Below are 20,755 nucleotides of genomic sequence, written 5' to 3'. Positions count from 1 at the left end.
TTTCTTCAATCAAGTCTGTTTGAAGTCCTGGTGTCAGGATGGACTTTCTTGTTTGGAGACGGCATCTCAAGCACTTGCTCAGAGTTGGCCACTGGTGGTGCATAAACTCCAGTGAGTGTCACAGATGAGAACTCCCTTGGTAAATGGAACAGACAGCTTTTGATCTTTACAAGCTCAACTTCAGAGCAACACAAGTTCGATAAAATTGTCACATCAGAGCACCAACAAAAGTTTGTCATGAAACACACACCTCCACAATTTACTTTTTTCGAATCAACAGTTCAGTCCATCCTGTGAATCGAGAAGCCTTCAGATCTAATTGCCATATCTGGCATGCTTGAGCAAATCATGTTTCTGGCAAAAATAGAACAACAATCTTTATTCCTCTCCATTTCAGCAATCCTGCCTTCAGGTCTTCTGTTTTGTTCCCCAGTGAGTGCACATTTGCTAACAAGATGCTGGCTGGAGGGGGTTGCACTCCTCCACATTTCAGACTGGATTGGAGTCCCTCTTTCCTGCCTCGCTTCCGGCCATGGCACTGAACCTTCATCCAATTAAAGGTGCCGTAGCTGCTTGCTTGAGAGTTAAGAAGGCTGAGTCCTTCAGAAGATAATGAAATCTGTATGTCATTAAGTCAATTTATAAGTCCATTGCTTAAAGGGAAATTACATGCTGAAGATGGCATTGAGAGTAATTCAAAAGATATAAGTGTTGCCCACAGAATGTTGCCAAGGGTCACAAGCACCATCTGGAAAAGCAAGGTTCAAGGTTCATTTTACTGTCAAAGTATGCACATACAACTCTAATAATTGTTTTCTCCAAACAGTTATGAAACACTCATGAAAAAGTAAAAGAAACAAAACTTACAGAGCACAGAATCCCCCACCTCTCCCCACAGAAAAAGAACAGCGTCAGTAACATTCCCAGACCCCCTCCCACAGAAAAAATAGCAACAATAACAGTCCCTGAACCCCTCCCCCACAGAAAAAATCAGTAACAATAACATTCCCTGACCCCCCCACAGAAAAAATAGCAACAATAACAATCTGTGAACCCCACCCCCACAGAAAAACCATAATAACTATCCTTGAACCCCTCCCCATAGAAGAAACAGCAGCAATGCAATCCCCTGACACCCTCCTCTGCAGAAAAACAGCAACAATAATAATCCCTCCTTGTACCTACTTCCAAGCACCTTAAAACTATGCCCCCTTGTGTTAGCCATTTCAGCCCTGGGAAAAATCCTCTTGTTATCCACATGATCAATGCCTCTCATCATCTTATACACCTATGTCAGGTCACTTCTCATCCTCCACCGCTCCAAGCAGAAAAGGCCGAGTTCACTTAACCTATTCTCATAAGGCATGCTCCCCAATCCAGGCTACATCCTTGTAAATCTCCTTTACACTCTTTCTATATTATCCACATCCTTCCTGTAGTGAAGTGACCAGAACAGAGCACATTTCTGGAGTTCAAAGTCAATTCTGGCACTGTTATATAAGGAGTCTCTATACATCCTTCCCATGAAATGCGTGGGTATTCACCCGCTCCTCTGGTTTCCTCCCACTGTTCAAGGACATACTGGGCAGCTTAATTAGTCATTGTAAATTGCCCTATGATTAAGTTAAGTTTAATCAGGTTTGCTGGGAGGTTGCTTTGGCAATGTCGAAGGGTTGGAAGGGCCGACTCCACACTGTTTCATCAAGCAAATACATAGTGTGATAGGTCAGAGGATGCAGCAGTTGGTGCAAAGGTAGATAAAGAGAGAGTGTGAGGAAGGGCTGGCAGTGGAGCGGGCATAGTAGTGGTATGATTGATGTTTGGAATTTACCTATTTTAACGTGAGAAGTCTCAGGAACTAGATAGGTGTGACTATCACAGAGACTTGGTACTGTCAAAAGTGTAGGAATGGCTGCTGAATATCCTGGAGACTAGATATTTCAAAAGGGACAGGAAGGAATGTAAAAGAGGTGGAACTGCTAATCAGGGATAGAGAAGGCATCATGGAGAGATCATCTACTGAGTCAGTGGGATGGAGAAGTCAGAATTAGATAGGTAGCAATCACACTATTGAGAGTGTTCCATAGATACTCCCAATAGCAAAAGAGACACCAAGGAGCAGATCAAGAGGCTGATACGGAAGGATACATAAAATAACTGTCAGGCCCCTGCCAGTCCCTTGACATCCATGGTACCATATCACCATGGACTTCATCATGGGTTTGTGACCTTCCAACGCGGCCACAGTGATCATGACAGCGCTGGCCAGTTCTCCAAGGTGGGCCACCTCATTGCTCTCCCCAAACTTCCGTCAGCCATTGAAATGGCTGACCAGGTTTCCTGATATATAACTCGCCTCCATGATTTCTCCCAAGATACTGAGCCAGAACAGGGCCCATAATTTGTCTCCTGTTTCTGGCAAGCCTTCTGTTCCCTGCTCTGCACTTCAGTGAGTTTGTCCTCTGGCTATTATTTGCCTAGCAATTGTTCATCAGAAAGAGCCAATCAACAAGTGGAAAAGTTTCTGTGATGCTTCGTTGCCTCTAACCTTTTTACATGGAAGAAGTATCTGTTTTGGCCAAGCTGTACCACAATCTACACACCTCCTCTGCTGTGGGTATGTGCTCCTCTGCTTTAAGCTTCATGGCTACCAACCCCGAATGTTCCCCTTGGAGCAGCCGATTGTGAAGGTCCCATCTGCCAGGACCCTGGTTCACCACTGCCAGAATGTTTGCAAGAGGGCATGGAGGGCCATCATTGTTGCCAACCATGACTACTGCCACCCAACCATACTAGTCCAGCTTGGGGACCATGCCTGGCTGTCCACTGAGATCTGCCCTTGCACATCGGCTACCACATGGTCTCGACCCAATTCATTGTCCCTTTCAAGATTACCCATTGCATCAATCCTGTCACTTAACTTCTCCAGCTGTCACCATCCCTCAGGATCACAACAACCTTCCTTGTGTACTGCTTCAAGTCCATTGTTGAGTAGCCCACTCAACTAACCTGAGCCTGCACCTCCAGAACCTAGGATGATGAAAGGTGGTCCAGTGTACACAGTTCACCGGTTTGTGCATTCACATCATTGTGGACCACCTGGATGACTGGGAAAAATATGGCCTAGAGGTAATACCTTGGGTACCTGACAGTTACATCTTGGCTCTATTGCTCAACAATAAGTTCCATTGTACCCATTTGGATCATGCTGAGCTATAAGGGGCTGGCTGTAATGGGAGTGAGAGGTCCTGTCAGTTTCCACCCAGCTAACAGAGTCACCTGCCTCTTGTTTCCAACCCATTACCTGCAGCCTATTTAACGGCAGTTCTCATCTACAATCCTTATTCAATCATACGAACCAGCTAGCCTCAACCAGTTGCACTTAACCTTCAGTTACTTTGTTGTCTTGTCATTTTAAGTATCTTGGGTGGACGTTCGTGGCCTGTTAGTTTGCAGTTTATTATTAGAGTTATTACGCACCGCCAAATCATATGCTGCTCGGCGTTCAGGTTAAGCCTCATTACATTCATGATAATAACAGGATTGTCATTATGGGTGACTTCAACTCTGCTAGTATTGATTGGCACCTCCTTATTGCATGAGGTTCAGACAATGTGAAATTTGTTAGGTGTGTCCGGGAAGGATTCCTGACGAATACGTAGAGAAGCTGACTAGAGGAGAGTTCATACTGGACCTAGGACAATACTTAATTAGGGGAAGATATATTATCATGTTTTTAGGCAGGTACTGGAGTGTAAACCAGGAACAGAGGTACAAGGAAAATGTGGAGGTTGTCCAGAGAGCTCTTGTATGGGGTCCTGAATAGGTTTAACCCCATTGACATCAGGTAAAGAAACCATGTCTAACAAAAATAGAATATCTAATCAGGATGGAGAAAGAAACATACTTAAGGTTTAGGATGATCAGACAGGGTTTTTGAAAGTTATAAGGTAAATAAGAAGAAGCTTAAGAATGGATTTAAGAGAGCTAGAAGGGGACAGGAGAAGGGCTTACTGAGTAGGATAAGGAGGACCCCAAGTCTCTACACATACATGAAGAACAGGAACATAACTATGGGATGACTAATCAGGGATAAAAGAGGAAACATATGCCTGAACTCAGAGGATGGAGGGGAGGTCTTTAGTGAATACATAGCTTCAGTATTGACCCGAGACAATGAACTGTACAAATGTGAGGGCAATGTAGATCAGGCTGGTTCATGTCAAGATTAAGAAAGAGGTTCTGGTGGAACTTTTGATAGTCAATAGTACTGATAGGTTTCAGGGGCTGGACGGGATATGTCCCATGACACTACTATGGAAAGCGAGGGAAGAGATTGCTTCTGCTTCAGCAATTATCTAACCTCAGGATTAGATGGTGGTAAATGTTATTCCTTTGTTCAAGGAAGGGAGAAGGATTAACCCCGGGAATTATAGAACAGTGACTGCAAGTCAATGATCAACAAACTATTAGAGAGGATTCTTAGAGAAAGGATTAATGAACATTTATAGAAGCATTGCCTGATTAGGAATAATCAGCATGGTTTTCTGAGAGTCAGGTCATGCCCTATGAACCTTATTATATTCTTTAAAGGAATGACAAAACATATTGATGAAGGTAGAGCTGTGGATGTGGTGTATATGGAATTCATAAGGCATTTGACAAGTTCATTGATAGACTCATTCAAAAAAATCAGGAGATATGGAATCCAGGAAAATCCAGGCTGTGTGGATTCAGAATTTATTTGTTTACAGAAAGCAGAGTGTGGTAGTAGTTGGAGCGTATTTTCTCTGTAGGTTGGTGGCCAGTAGTGTTCCACAGGGATTTGTTCTGAGACCTACTGCTCTTTGTAATTTTTATAAATCTTGGCCGAGAAATAGTATGTTTGCATATGGCACTGACGTTCTGTACTTTTGGATTGTGTAGAAGATTGTCATATGTTACAACAGAGCATTGACAGAATGTGTAGCTTGGCCGAGAACTGGTAGATGTAATTCAACCTCGAAAAGCCTGAAGTGATGCACTTTGGAAGGCTGAAGTAGAAGGCAGATTTTACGGTGAATGGGTAAATTTTTAGCAGTGTGGAGGAGCAGAATGATCTTAGGATTCATGTCCACATATCTGTCAAAGACAGCACACCTTGATAGGGTGGTTAAGAAGGCATATGATGTGTTGGTCTTCATTAGTCAGGGGATTGAGGGTTATGTTTCCACTCTATGATGCTCTGGTTAGACCACACTTGGAATATTGTGTTCAGTTCTTGTCTCTTCATTATAGGAAGGATGTAAAAGCCTTGGAGAAGGTGCAGTGGAGACTTACCAGGATGCTGCCTGGATTAGAGAGCATGTCTCAAAGAGCAAGCTTGGGCTATTGTCTTTGAAGTAATGAAGGATGAAAGGCAACTTGATAGAGGTGTATAAAATGATACAAGGCATAGCAGAGTGAATAGCCAGAAACTTTTTCTCAGAGTTGAAATGGTTAATGTAAGCAAGTGTAATTTCCATGTGAGTTGAGGGAAGTGTAGGGGTAATGTCAGAGGTATGTTATTTTGGCACAGAAGGTGGTAAGTGCATAGAATACATGGCCAGGGGTGGTGGCAGTGGCAAAATTATTTGTGACATTTCTGAGATGCTTAGATAGACACATGGATGACAGAAAAATTGAGGGGTGTGGGGGAGGAAAGGATTAGATTGATCATGGAGTGGGCGTCATGATGCGCTCACAAAGGATTGGACGGGTGCGGAGGAATGCTATGGTCCCCCAGGAAGAGACAGAAATATCAGCATCAGAGCATTGGAGGAGTGACTGAGAGACACCACAAGGTAATTCAACCCCTCCGACAAAATGACCACACTAAGGCACTGAATTAGAGTCCTCTAAATAATCACTGAATGCGGGAAACATGAGCCAGCTACAATTAACTTGACAAGGCTAAACTGGAAACAAAAGGGCTTAACAACTCTAGTTAAAATATTGGTTAGTAAATATGGGTGCTCAAAAAACCTAGAAGCTTAACACTCTATGGCAAGCCACAGGGCTCATAACAGTAGGTTAATGGTTCAACTCAACATTATGGTTCATAATGCCTGTGTTACGTTGCGCTGTTCTATGTTCTGTAATAATTGCCAACAGTCTGCCTGCTAATGCTCATTCTGTCAACGAAGACCTGTTCAAACATGATTCTAGGGAGAGGTACTGGCACACAAACATAATACTCATATGTAAAAAGCTCTAACAGGAAATGTATATTTTCAAGGCCTATGTTCTTCCCAAAGACGCTGATTGTGAACAGCAAGTTCTTTACTAAGAAGTCATCCAGCATGCCTTATGGCTGAAGTTTTCACACAATCTACATACATCTAATTTGTAATTGGTCAGCCATTAATAATGACATCTCCTTTTGAAAAATGCTGAGAAGGACAAATCTAGTAGGTTTCTTGGGATGTCCAGACTATGGCTGTACCTAACCAACAAAGATATAGGGAGTAAAATTAGGGTGAGTCTTTTTCATATTTTAATTCCTCCCATGGATTGTAAAATATGGGCATATCTGATCCAATTTCACTTTGTATGTTGTTTACCCGTAAAGATAGATTTCTTTTTAAATCACTTCCTTGGAGTTGCTGAGGAATTTCTTTCAGGCATATAGGCAGAGAATGAGGACTGTGTAGCTACCTAACCCCAGTGCTGAGGACTGCAATGCTTTGGTCAAGAGAAGCAGAAGTCAAGGGATGCTTTGAATTGGTAGACTTGACCATATTCAGGGATTTATCTTTGGATCTAAATCAATATGCCAAGACTGTCTTCAACTTTGTCAGGACATCTGTGGAAAAGTGTCTGTATTCAAGAACATACCAAGTATTCTCAAACTAGAAGTGTTAGATGTGCCTAGAGATTTGCAGACAGATTCACCCACAACATAGATGGCTAGACACTAGGTATAGGTCACAACCTTTAGCTTCACATCCTTTCTTTATGGAAGGAAGTCTCAGACCAAGATTCTCCTTCCAGGAAAAAGGGAACATTCAGCAGCCCCATCAACATTATGAAGAAGAGTACGAAACTCGAACACACCACAAGGTCCACCTTATTCTTTGCCCTCTATATACACGAAGGGACAGAGCCCATCCCAAACTTTCACTCCCTCCCCTGAAGCTCAGAAATCAAAATACAAAGAAAGGGAAGGCCAACATTAAAGGAATAAAAACTGCACAGGAGAATTTCAGCAACATCTACAATCTAAATGCTCCACCTGACGAACAGTACAAACCATATTTACTGTAACTGTGTCTTGTCCATATGAAAAAGCTCATATTTTTGGCAAAATTCAACCTTGCCATTTTAATACAGTTACAGACATTACAACAAATGCTGTAACGATTAACTCGTAGAAGTATAAATCTTGCATAGATCTGGCTAGTGATCTCTGTTCACACGCACTGTGGAAAGTGACAGACAGCAATTATGTAATTAGCATTAAAAAAAATCTCAAACCTGTTGTACAAAAGTAAGTTGCCAAGGTATAACAATTACCAATCAGAGATGTGGTTTAACTCTGAATCTAGACAAAAAGTAATTTGAGTAGAGTAGTCAAGGCACTAAAAGTTTTACTATTAAATTTAGACCAATTAAATTATGCCACAGCTTTCATCCCTGACTATGCTTAAATGTTAAAACTATTACACAACAGATATAAACCACAAAAATACAATACTTTTTGTTTTACCCAAGATGATTATGAGGCAGCAGAGAAATTGATGAATGCACATCAAGAAGCAATGGACCTCAAGACAAGAGACCTAAAAATTTGTTTTATTCTGAGAATTTGTGTTTCTCCAAAAACTGCTGGGGTGGTGTTACCAGCCAGGGAAAATACTCCTTCAGAACAGATTGAAGAACTCATCTAGTAAGGCTTTATGGGTGGAAATGGGTTAATAAGAAAGGCATGACCTTGTTAATGCGGCTATATTACAGACCAATCAACAGTCCAATTGGTTTAGAGGAACAAGTTTGTTGAGAGATTGCAGACTATAGCAAGAACCAAAAGGCTGCTAAAGTAGGTCATTTTAACATTCCACATATTGAATAGAACTCCCATGCTGTAAATGCAATAGAGTTTATCAAATGTGTTCAGGGAAGTTTCCTTAAACAGTACATGGAAGTCCCAATGGAAGGTGTGCAATACTTGATCTACAATTAGGAAATGAGACGGGGAAGGAGACAGAAGTTTGTGTAGGCATTCAAGATGAGGCTAGCACAACTGTTGCTTGCAAGTTTGATTTAAATGTTAAAGCAATGTTCGGATAGTCAGGGTACAGAGAACAATGGTCCTGGTACAAGTCAAGGGGGGTAGGCAGTTTAAATTATTTCAGCATGGTGTAGATGGGCTGTAGGGCCTGTTTCTGTGTTTTACTTCTCTATCACTCTATTACTTCAATGAGGGAGAAGAAACACTAGCCCCACACAGTATGCCCCATACAATTTCACCTCAACAGAAAATAAATTTACTGCCTTAGAGCCCTGTCTTACTATGGTGTTCCATACGCCTATTGCAGTAAGACCATTGCCAGAGGACAAATGAATTATTATATACTTAAATTTTCCATCTTTGAAAAATAATAGCTAATTTCCAACACATGAATGGTGAGCTGCCATATCTAGACATTTGGGATCGCAAATACTTTTACAAGATGACACCTTATAGTGGGAGTATGTTCCTGAGAGCTGTGAATTACTATCCACTCCTTTCTTGGAAGATGCAGGATCATCATCTGTGCAACCTAATAGGGCACAACATCACTTAGAGTGCTATTCGCGAATATGGTACTGTTGGACCAGCAATTTTAAAAAAACAGAAAGATGGATCCACTCAGTTATAATCTCTGCTACTGAGTGTAAAAGGAAAATATTTATCAGCAACAGAATGTGAACTGTAAGCCCATCCTTTAGAGAATCACACAGCTCAATTTACAAAGGCTAAAGCCCCGTAGAATTATGCAGAAAACAAGCAAATACAAGAGAACCAGTCTTGATATGTATTGACTGTAACTATTTTAGAAATGTAGTAGAAAGAGATCTTCCTATCCGGTCAACTACTAGATGGAGAACACTCGGAGGTAAACTGCTTCACATTTGTCCAAGTGGAAGAATATTTATGAATTATTATTGACTCTATCATTAGCACAGGTGTTACCCATCCCAGAATATACTTCAGGCTTCTTACATAGTTAGCGTAACAAGCAAGTAAAACATGCTGTCAGGATGGACCTTACTACGGAGGTCAGGCTTTGGTAGCAAATAAGTAACAAAATATAACCAGGATGATGTTTTAAGAATTCTGCTAGGTAATGCTGAACTCAGTTCCAATGGAATTCTGACAGTACACATATGAAACTGATGGTGAAGGTAAGACTTGGGTATGCTGCCCTATAAAAGATTAGAAGTAAAAACTTCTTATTTTTTATGTTTGTCACCAAACCACAATCAATTCTGGTATGTTTTACATGCTGGTTATAAAGTGATTCTGATTCTGAGGTTACAGTCTTTGTATCTTGAGATTCCAATAGACTGACACGGACAAATCCAATTAATTCAATATAAGGGTTCACACTAGTCATACATTGGAAGAGTCTCTTCTCAAAATGTTTTGATAGCTGGATGGTCTCTGTCCCTAGGCTCACATTAAAAATCTTTGCTCCAATATTTTTTTCAATGTATCTGACAATCACTGGACGGAGAATGTTGAACAGTACAGCATAACAGCAGGCTGCTTGTTCTAAGATGACTGTTCCAAAATTGAAGCCAAATTAATCTAATTCCATTTGCCTGCTGACAGACAATATCTCTCCATCTCCTGCCTGTTCATGTGCCTATCTAAATTCCTCTTAAATCTTGCAGTTGTATCTGCTTCCTTCCCCTCCCTGACTGCATGTTCCAGTCCTTAGCATCCTAAGGGTTTTTTGTATTGTCATTATCAGGGAGTTATGAGCTTGCATACTGAGATCCATCAGTATTCCTAATGGTCCTGCCATTTACAGTATAATTTCCTCTCATATTTTGGACCTCCTAAAGTGTATCATGTCACACCAGGTCCCAACTGCAGGTAAGTCAGAAATATCCCCTCTGACCGGAGGCAGTATGTGAGAGTAGACAAGCATATCTCCACATCCTAGTGAGTCAGCACTGGTGCAGCATAAGGGTGTGTTCTCGCCTCTGTCCTATTTTCTCTATACACCAATGATTATGTCTTTTGTAATCATCAGTTCAAATGATAATGTTTGCAGACAATACTGAGACTGTATAAGGCACTGGTGAGGCCTCATCTGTAGTATTGAGAGCAGTCTAGGGCTGCTTATTTAGAAAAAGTGTGTCCTAACATTGGAGGGGGTTCAGGAAAATAATTTCAGGAATGAAAGGGTTATCATGTGAGCAGCAATTGAAGACTCTGGGCCTGTACTCACTGGAATTTAGGAGAATGATGGGGAATCTCACTGAAACCTCTTGAATGTTGAAAGGCCTAGATAGAGTGGATGTGAAGAGGATGTTTTGTTTGGTGGGGGAGTCTAGAAACAGAGGGCACACCCTCAAAATGGATGGATGTCCATTTAGAACAGTGATGAATTTCTTTAGCCAGGGGGTGTGAATCTGTGCAATTCATTGCCACAGCTGGCTAAGGAGGCTAGATCACTGGGTGCATGTAAGGCAGAGGTTGATAAGTTCTTGATGAGTCAGGACATGAAAGGTTATGGGTAGAAGTCAGGAAAATGGGGTTGAGAGGGAAATAGATCAATCAGGATGAAATGACTGAGCAGAATCAATGGGCCAAATGGCCTAAATTTGCTCCTATGTCTTATGGTCTAACACCACTGTCATAGAACTAATCACCAGAGGCAACAAATCCAAGTACAACCAGAAAGGAAACAAACGAGTGTCATGGTGTAATCACAACAACTTGGAGCTGAAATGCTCTCAAATCTGTGGAGATGCATATCAACTTCAGGAGAAATCTGTCCACTCTCCACCCACACATCATTAACAACTCTGTGGTTAGCACTGTTTTCAACAGTCAAGTACTTGGGCACCATTAGTTCACAGGGCTTCATTTGGGAGAACGCTACCTCCTTCATTAACAAAAAGACTCAGAAGAGGATATACTTTTTCAGCAGTTGGTAAAATTCCATCTTTCCCAGAACATACTAGTACAATTCTACGCTGCCATCATAGAGAGCATCCTCCCAACAGCCATTATTGTCTGGTTTGGTGCTGCATCCTCTCACATTATATGAAAATCACACTGAAGTGTCAGGACAGCTGAAAAGGTCATTGACTGCAGTAGACCATCACTGCTAGACTTGTATGTATCCAGGACAAAGAAGCAGGCAGGAAAAACCATTGCAGATATTACCCACCCTGCAAACTACTTTTTTCCAAATGCTCCCTTCTGGAAAGAGGGCTATTAAAACAAAAAAAAACACATCATCTTCCACCAGGCAGTTAACCTGATTAAACATTCTAGTTAGCACCCCCACCTCTCTCCATCTATTACATCAGTCACTCCACTGCATTATAAGCACTTTAAACCACTTTTTATAATACTGTTTGCATTGTAAATGCATGCTGGTATTTATGTTTTTATACACATTTTATTCCCTGAATGTTCTTCTAACTTTATTTTTATCTAACTCTTTGTTCTGGGTTGAGGAGGTGTTTGAGTGTCAGAAAGCCAATTACCTGGAGCTGGTAGAGCAGTGCCAGAGACAGGGATGGAGGGCACAAAGAGGTGTTGTGGTATTGCTGACTGCCCTCTGTGCAGAACCTACATGTTCTTTGCCATTATGGGGGCTGCAAAGAGAAGAGCCATCAGGACTGTCACAGAGGCTACTGTGCGAGTCTCCAGATGGCTATGGATCAAGAGGTGTGGCCCATGGATCAATGCTGCTGGGACACAAGCTGGCACCTGATCAAGCCTGGCAAGGTCACCTGGGTGAGAGTGTCTGTTGTTGAAAGATCTGAAACACCTGATCACCTTACATTACATCACTAATTATGTGTCCCAGTGTATCCAAGGTTGCTTCTCAGCATCATTAAATGTCGTCATTTTTATTGCATGCAACGTCAACTTGCCATGGCAATTTCCTAATACATGCAAATGTGTATGACGAATAAAGTAGATTCCTGATCTTTGTCTGGATCAATTTCAAATTTCTGGGTGTTAATATCTCTGAGGATCTAACCTGGATACAATATATCGATGCAGCTACAAATAAGCACAGCAGCGACTATATTTCATTCAGTGTTTGAGAAGATTCGGAATGTCTCCAAAAACATTTGAAAATTTCTACAGAGGTACAGTCAACAGCATTCCAACTGGCTGCATCACTGTCTAGTGTGGAGAGGGTGGCCGGGTGGGTTGGGGCTACTACACAGGGTTTGTAAACTCTGTCAGCTCCATCATGAGCACAAGCCACTGTAATATCCAGGACATCTTCAAGGAACGATTCCTCAAAAAGGCGGTGTCCACCATTAAGAACTCCCATTACCCAGGTCATGTCTTACTCTCATTGCAACCATCATTACTCTCAGGTATTGGAACATGGAGGCATACACTCAATGATTCAGGAACAGCTTGTTCCCCTCTGCCATCCAGTTTCTGAATGCACTTTGAAACTACCTCATTACTTTTTTAAAATATTTAGTGAAATTAACTATATCTCTATATATATTCTGTATATGTATTCTGTATATACATATGTGTGTGTATGTATGTATATATCTACTGTAATTCTCAGTTTTTTTCTCTGTTATTATGTATTGCATTGTACTGCTGCCACAAAGTTAACAAACTTCACGACATATGCCAGTGATATTAAACCTGATTCTGGATTAAGATGCATCTGCTACCACTCATATTTTCAAATCATCTATATCTTGCAGTATTACTTTGATAACCTTCCTTGCTATCCATAGAACATGTGAAGGAATAAAATAAATTAAAATAAACTAAAACTTAAATATAAATTATAAATTTAAAGTCACACATTTTAAACATCTGTATTCATTTTAATTAACTTAAATAACTATACCAAAATATATTTTAGTATATATATATATTTTTTTTTTCAAATGAATAAATTATTTTTTATTCTATGAATGTCACCGGCTGTCTAGTTTTCTCTTGTTCAGGCTGGTGTCAATTATAATGTTCCTCAACGTGTCTGCATTGTCTACAACATGCACTTGACAATTTTACAATCTCTCAGTTTTGCCTCAGGATTAATTGTACAAACATCTCAAGATCTTTGCCCCGTGCTATTTTGTAAGGAATGTTTTGTATATCGAGCAGCATTCCTGAATTGTGACCAATCCCAAATCTTCCCAATTACCTAATCTGCATGCTCGGAGCAAACATATTTTATATGTTACTGTAGAGGAGACTACTCAGATGTTGAGAATACAGCTTGCAGTATATCATCGTATTTCAACCATCTGGATCCACAGTTGTGATTTTATGCAGGTTTTGTTCCATTCGACTTTGTATTTTACACATGGAAATCCACATAAAATAGCACCTTAACATTACAGTGGAAAGATAAGAATACAGCTTCGAAGTTCTTTAGTGCAACATAAGAATTTTATGAACTTTGCAGAAAAAATCTATTGCAGTTCTCCAGCAAATGTCACACAGATGCAAAAATAATTCATAGCATGTGCTTTGCCAGCTATTCACAATGTAACTTGACTTTGTCTGATTTTATACAAAGTCAACCTTCCACCATTCTCTTCCAGCTAATCAATTAACTCACTGTGGATTCCACTGATCTTCTCTCTGGCACACTAAAATCTCCTGGCATCCAGAATTTCCTACCCTTTCCTCTTCACACAACTGTTATCAGTCCTCCAGTCTTCGCACTTTAATATTTTCCCTATCTACCTGCTTCACAATGTTCTCATAAGCTTTGCATAGGAGACATCTGGACTCATTTAACAGCCTTACTTACCTTGCTGTAAATGTTCATATATGTTAATAAGACAGCTGCAGGTGAACCTTTGTAAGTATTTTGTTTACAAATGCAAAACCTGAAAATAAAACTGAAATTGCTGCTCAGCTGGCAGCAGAGGAGAGAAACATGGGGTTTATCTTTAAATTAAAAAAAAGAATACTTCTAATCACCATTCTAAATTAGTGTATTATTACAGTTTATTACACCTCCTGATTACACTGGTCCCTGAAGGATCTTGCGTTTGTGTCAGTGTAAATAAATTTCTCTCCATCCTTCCCCTGTCAATTATATCCTCTGCTAATCAGCGATGTACCCCCTACCATTTCCTCCCACAGTCTTTCTCATTGCAGCGTTTGAAAATGCGTTTGAAAAAGCGTTTCTCATTTGAAAATGCCACTTAGAATGCAATCAACACCTTGGGCATTCCAATTCATCAGAATTTGTCATAACTTTGTCATAAACACAAGACCTTTCAGGAATCTGTGTCCCTCTTGTCTGGATACCAGCTGAATTGCACATTTCTTTTCAGTGATTGCATTTGTTTTTCGTACACTTTTTTTTCATATTTTTGAAAGATCGCCTAATGCCTTACATTAATACAGCTGAAAATTTGCCAACAAGATCAAAGTTTTTTTCATGAGTGCAGATATCCACTTCAGAGTAACTGAAAGATCCTGAACCATTTATTCATTTCATTGGTGAACACCAAGAAGCTAAATAGAGCCTAAGGAAGTAAATGCAAATTAAAGAGCTTCCCTAATTGCTGCAATCGATGACAACTCATGATTTCAATTGAAGAGCATGGCCATTGACTGTAGGGGACTGTTCACTTTCAACAATACAGACTACAGTTCTTACCAGATGATCCTAAGCTGCCCTGAGCCAAGCTTTATATTGCAATACCCCCTCATGAGTGACAAGCTAACTGCATTGACACTGGAGTAGTGGTAGTGGTAGGATAAAGAATATCATCAGATTGAGAAAGGAGAGCAAGTCACACTCCATGAAATCACTGCTGTTTTCGCCAGAAACTGCCTTGGTAATCCTACTGATCTGCTTGGGTATGCCATCACACCTCAAAGACTCTTCTTATTAACAGCACCCAAATCCATTATGGTAGTACACTACAAGTCTAAATTTCAACTGGAGCACCCAATTGTTGGATGGCTTCTGCTTGCCTGAAATGGAATCTAAGACGTCTGCGGCAGAAAGGTCCACAGCAATCGATGTAAAGTTTTGAAGTAGAGCTAAGCACTTCCAGCATCTGTTAGTGCTGCACCATGTCTGCTTACCCAGTAACTGTACCCTGGCGTGATGTGAATGACTAGTTATCTGTAAAAGGTAGGAATAATAATCAGGTTTTGGTAAGGGCAGGGTCAAGTAAGTTGTCACAACCACCTCAAATTCAAAAGTCAGACGGAAATGGAGATGGATGTCATTTGTGATGTGAGGATTAGGATTCTGTCATTTTCAATGCTTTCTTTGCTATCGTGATCTGATGATATAGTGGCAACTGCTCAATATGGAGAAGCAACTTCTAATCCAGATTAGTGAGCTGAAGAAAACAAGACAGTATTTATAATATGCCATTCTCCCTGGAAATAAAGAGTGTTCATGGCAGAACGGGAACGTAAGAAACTGCAAATGCTAGAATCCAGGCCAAATAAAAAAGCTCTTGGAAGATCTCAGTGGGTCTGGTAGCATCTGTGGAGAGAAATGTTTCAGGTTAAAAACCCTTCATCCAGACTGGGATAGGGGTTGAGAATGAAAGCGTCTGGCATCAGAAAGCTCATGTTCATCTCTGCGTACTGAGCCCTCATGCTCTGCAAAACGAACACCCAATCTGCATTTAGTTTCTTTTTCCTGAAGTAGAGGAGACTACTTGGTAATCATCAAATGTAGATGACTAGATTGAACAAAGTGGAAGTGAATTGCTCCTTCACTCAGAATGATTGTCCTGGATGCTGGAGAGCGGGAAGTGAGCAGTCTCTGTGAAACACACAAAGGGAAGGAGAGGAAAGATTTAACCGTTGGTGCAATCACGTATTTTGTGACAGAAATTTCAACTGATTTTGTTCAAACACAAATTTGGAGCCAATATGCATTAAGGCATTACTGTATGGCAATTGACTGCATGCTGACATCTTCATAATCAGATGGGAGCTTTAATTTTAAGTATATTCTGTACTGGGTGAAATTAGTATGAACTAACTGTGGAGTGGTATTTTCAAGTTTTATTTAATTTCTCCTAACATATGTAGAAATTCCCTCTGGTACTGGCAGCATATTGTTATCCTCAATTTCAAAGACAGAGTACTGTGCTCTTATGTGGGTCCATGGCATATTTTTTGCTAATGACTCTTGGCATCCACTTTCTTACTTAAAATGAATTACCCTGTAAGCAATGAGTTGTACAGCAACTGATTTTTCCATTTTCTGCATCCTTTCCCATATATGCTGTAGACTAAATGGCTGCACGCTCCTCCTTAATTCTGAAATAGAATTCACTCAGTATAAACATTTACAAATATATTTAGTTTATGTAATTTATCTGCTATACAATGATTAGATTTTGAAGTATCTCTCCTTAGATATTATTGGGGGAGTTTTAATATAATTAATACTAAATTATGCTCCAAAATAGCTTCATATAGATGCTTACCATTTTGTTTAAATTTTATTTCTCCCATGTTTGAGAAGTACAAAAGCTCAGAGTTCAAAGTAAGCCTATTATCACAGTATTTATACTGTATGTCACAATATACAACTGCGAGATTAGTTCTTTGGAATGCATACACAATAAATCCAGAAAACACAATAAAATCAATAAAAGACTGGACCCAACAGGACAGACAAACAACCAATGTGCAAACAGTAATAATGTGTGCGAATACAAAAAATGAAACAAATATATAAGCAATAAATATCGAGAACATGAAATGGAGAGATCTTGAAGTTGAATACATAGGTTGTGGGTACAGTACAGTGTTGAGGTGAGTGAAGTTATCGTAAATAGTCCAGGAGCCTGATGGTAGACTGATTATAATGTCAGGTAGTTATGGTTACTGTCTCCACAATGCTCATCCACTGAAGAATCTGCCACCTGACCAGGTTCAATGGAAAAATTGGATTTCTATTAATGGGACACTGGCACCAGCATGGAGAAACAAGTGAGTGGTTCCATCAGCATTGACTTTGGTTGTATTTAGCTAGAAGCTGATACATTAATAAATAGAGTTGTGGTTAAGGTGTTGAACTTAATGATGAGGCTGAGGGTTTCCACTGAGTGTGTAGTTAGAAAGTCAAGAAAAAATGATAGAACAATAGGGCAAGGTTACAGAATAATTGATAGCCATCAGAATCCAACACAGAGAGAAATGCAAACATGAGGAAATCTGCAGATGCTGGAAATTCAAGCAACACACACAAAATGCTGATGGAACGTAGCAAGCCAGGTAGCATCTATAGGAAGAAGTACAGTCGACGTTTCGGGCCGAGACCCTTCGTCGACTGTACTTCTCCCTATAGATGCTGCCTGGCCTGCTGCATTCCACCAGCATTTTGTGTGTGTTACAGAGAAAGAGAGTCTAACAGTTTAGGGATAGGCCTGTAAGTGGGCTTGCAACACACAGAAAAGTCTGAAGTGCCTTTATCTGAAAGCAAATAACATTAATTTTACAAAAAGTTAATAATTAATTTGCACATTTCGAAAGACAATCAAATCGCCTTTTCAATGATTGTAAAGTGAGCTATCAAAGCTAGTAATTAATTATTTCAGAATAGTTAACTTTTAGAAGAATTAACAAACTGTCAAAGGAGTTTGTGTAATCCTGAGAATTCAGTGTGAGATGAAAGCAGCAAAGAACAAAGCTCAGAAAGTTAAGCTGCAGAATCATTTTGGTTGAATCTAAAGTTCAAAGTTCAAAGTCAATTTATTTTCAAAGTACATATATGTCACCATATACAACCCACAATTCATTTTCTTGTGGGCATACTCAGTAAATCCAAGAAACATAATAGAATCAGTGAAAGACAGCACCCAAAAACAATCAATGAGCAAAAGGCAATAAACTGTGCAAATTCAAAAGAAGAATAATAAATAAATAAATAAACAAACAAACAAATAAATAAATAAGCAATAAATATCAAGAACATGAAGTGAGGAGTTTTTTAAAAGTGAGTCTATAGTTTATGGGAACAGTTCAGTGTTGAGACAAGTAACTTTGATTGAAGTTATCACCTTTGTTTCAATAGCCTGATGGTTGAGGGGTATTAACTGTTTCTAAACCTGGTGCGATGAGTCCTGAACCTGCCGTACATTCTCCTTGATGGCAGCAGCAAGAGGAGAGCATAGCTGGGATGATAGCGGCCCTTGACAACTGCTTTCCTATGAAAGTGCTCTGTGAAGACGTGATCAATGGTGGGGGAGGGCTTTACCCACTATGGACTTTTTGTAGGATTCTTCGTTCAAGGACATTGGTGCTCCCATACCAAGCTGTGATGCAACCAGTCAATATACTTTATACCACACATCTATAGGAGTCTGTCAAAGTTTTAGATGTCATGCAGAATCTTCATAAACTTCTAAGTGGTGGTTCTGCCATCTTTCTTTGTAATAGCACTTCCATGTTGGACCCTGGACACATCCTCTGAAATAACACCAAGGAATATAAAGCTGCTGACTCTCTGTGCCTCTGATCCCCCAGTGAAGTTCAGCATGTGGACCTTCGGCTTCCTCCTCCTGAAGTTAATAATCAGCTCCTTGGTTTTGGTGAGAGTGAGTGTGAGCTGGTTGTTGTGGAACCACTCAGCCATATTTTCAATCTCCATCCCATATGTTGATTTGTAACTACCTTTAATTCAGCCAATGACAGTGGTGTCATCAGAGAACTTGAGCATTGGAGCTGTGCTTACCCTCACAGCTATGGGTATGAAGCAATTAGGGCTTTATTATTTACATTTATCTTACACTGGTTAGTACCTGCAGTATAATTCACAAAATGTAACTTCAGCTCTTTGTCCTCTCAAAGAAAGATTCATTGTGCAATTTTCCTTAATTTTATAAACAGAAGCTACAGTTAATAAGATGAACTTTTGCTCAGACCCTGGGCACAAAGCACCAGAACCCACAGATCTCAAACATGGATTAAATAAAATATATTTTTATTATAATCATAGAATCATTGAAAAGAAAAGCACAGAAACACACTCTTCAGCCCATCTAGTCTTTGCTGATCAATTTAAACAGACTCCACCCATCGACCTGCAATGGGTCCATAGCTCTCTAAACAATCTACTATCCAGGTACCTATCCAAGCTTCTCCCAAGCATTGAATGTGAGATCACATGCACCACTATTGCCGGCAGCTGTTCCACACTTTCACAACAAACTGAGTAAAGAAGATTCCCCCCATGTTCCCCATAAACTTTTGACCTTTCATCTTTCACCCTTAATGCATGACCTCTGGTTGTAGTCCCACCCAACCTCAGTGGAAAAAATCTTCTGGCATATACCCAGTCTATATCACTCATAATTTTATATATCTCTATCAAATCTCCTCTTACTCTTCTACGTTCCAAGGAATAAGTTTAATAGCTCTTCAATCTTTCCTTATAACTCAGGTCCTCCAGACCTGGCAACATCCTTGAAAATTTTCTCTGTACTCTTTCAACCTTACTTACATAATTCCTCTAAATAGGTGAACAAAATTGTACACAATACTCCAAATTAGGCCTCACCAATGTCTTATATAACTTCAACATAACATCCCATCTCCTGTACTTACTACTTTGATTTATGAAGGCCAGTGTGCAATAAGATTTCTGTACAAAACCAGCTACCTGTGATACCGCTTACAATCCATTATGGACATGAATTCCCTGATTTGTTTGTTCTACAACAGGCTTCAGTGCCCTACCGTTCACTGTGTAAGGCCTACTCTGATTGGATCTACCGATGTGAAACACATTGTACCTGGCTGCATTAAGTTCCAAATGCTATTTTTCAGCCCATTTTTCCAGCTGGTTCAGATCCAGCTGCATGCCATGATAGACTCCCTCCCTGTTTACTGCACCCCCAATCTTGGTGTTATCCACAAATTTGCTGATCCAGTTAACCACATAATCTTTCAGATTTTTAATATAGACAACAAATAACAATGGACCCAGCACTGATCCCTGCCGTATTCCACTGGTCATAAGCCTTCAGTCAGTGAGGCAACCATGTACTACCACTCCCTAACATTTCCCACAAAGCCAGTGTCTAGTGCAATTTATTACCTCATCTTGATTGCTGAGCAAATGACTCATCCTGGCCAATCACCCGTGCAAGACATTGTATCATGCCTTGCTAAAGTCAGTGTAGGCAATATCCACTGCCATGCCTTCAGCCACTTTCCTGGTAACTTCTTTGAAAAACTCTGTAAGATTGTTTAGACATGACCTACCACATGCAAAGCCATGCTGACTACCCTTAATCATTCCATGTCCATCCAAATACTTATGTATATGATCCTTTAGAATCCCTTCCAATAACTTCCAACTACTGATCACAGGCTCATCAGCCTATAGTGTCTTGGTTTATTTTTAGAGCCTTTCTTAAACAGTGCAGCAATATTGACTATCTGGTACCTTACATGTCGTTGGGGTCAATTTATATATATCTGCTAAGGTCCTGGCAATTTATGCACTTTCCTCCTGCAGGTTCTAAGAGAACACATTGCCAGCCCCTGGGATCTATTGACCTTGGTTTGCCT

This window comes from Hemitrygon akajei, chromosome 2, assembly GCF_048418815.1.
Source record: "Hemitrygon akajei chromosome 2, sHemAka1.3, whole genome shotgun sequence".
NCBI classification, from domain to species: domain Eukaryota; kingdom Metazoa; phylum Chordata; class Chondrichthyes; order Myliobatiformes; family Dasyatidae; genus Hemitrygon; species Hemitrygon akajei.
Note: the sequence above shows the minus strand (reverse complement) of the source record.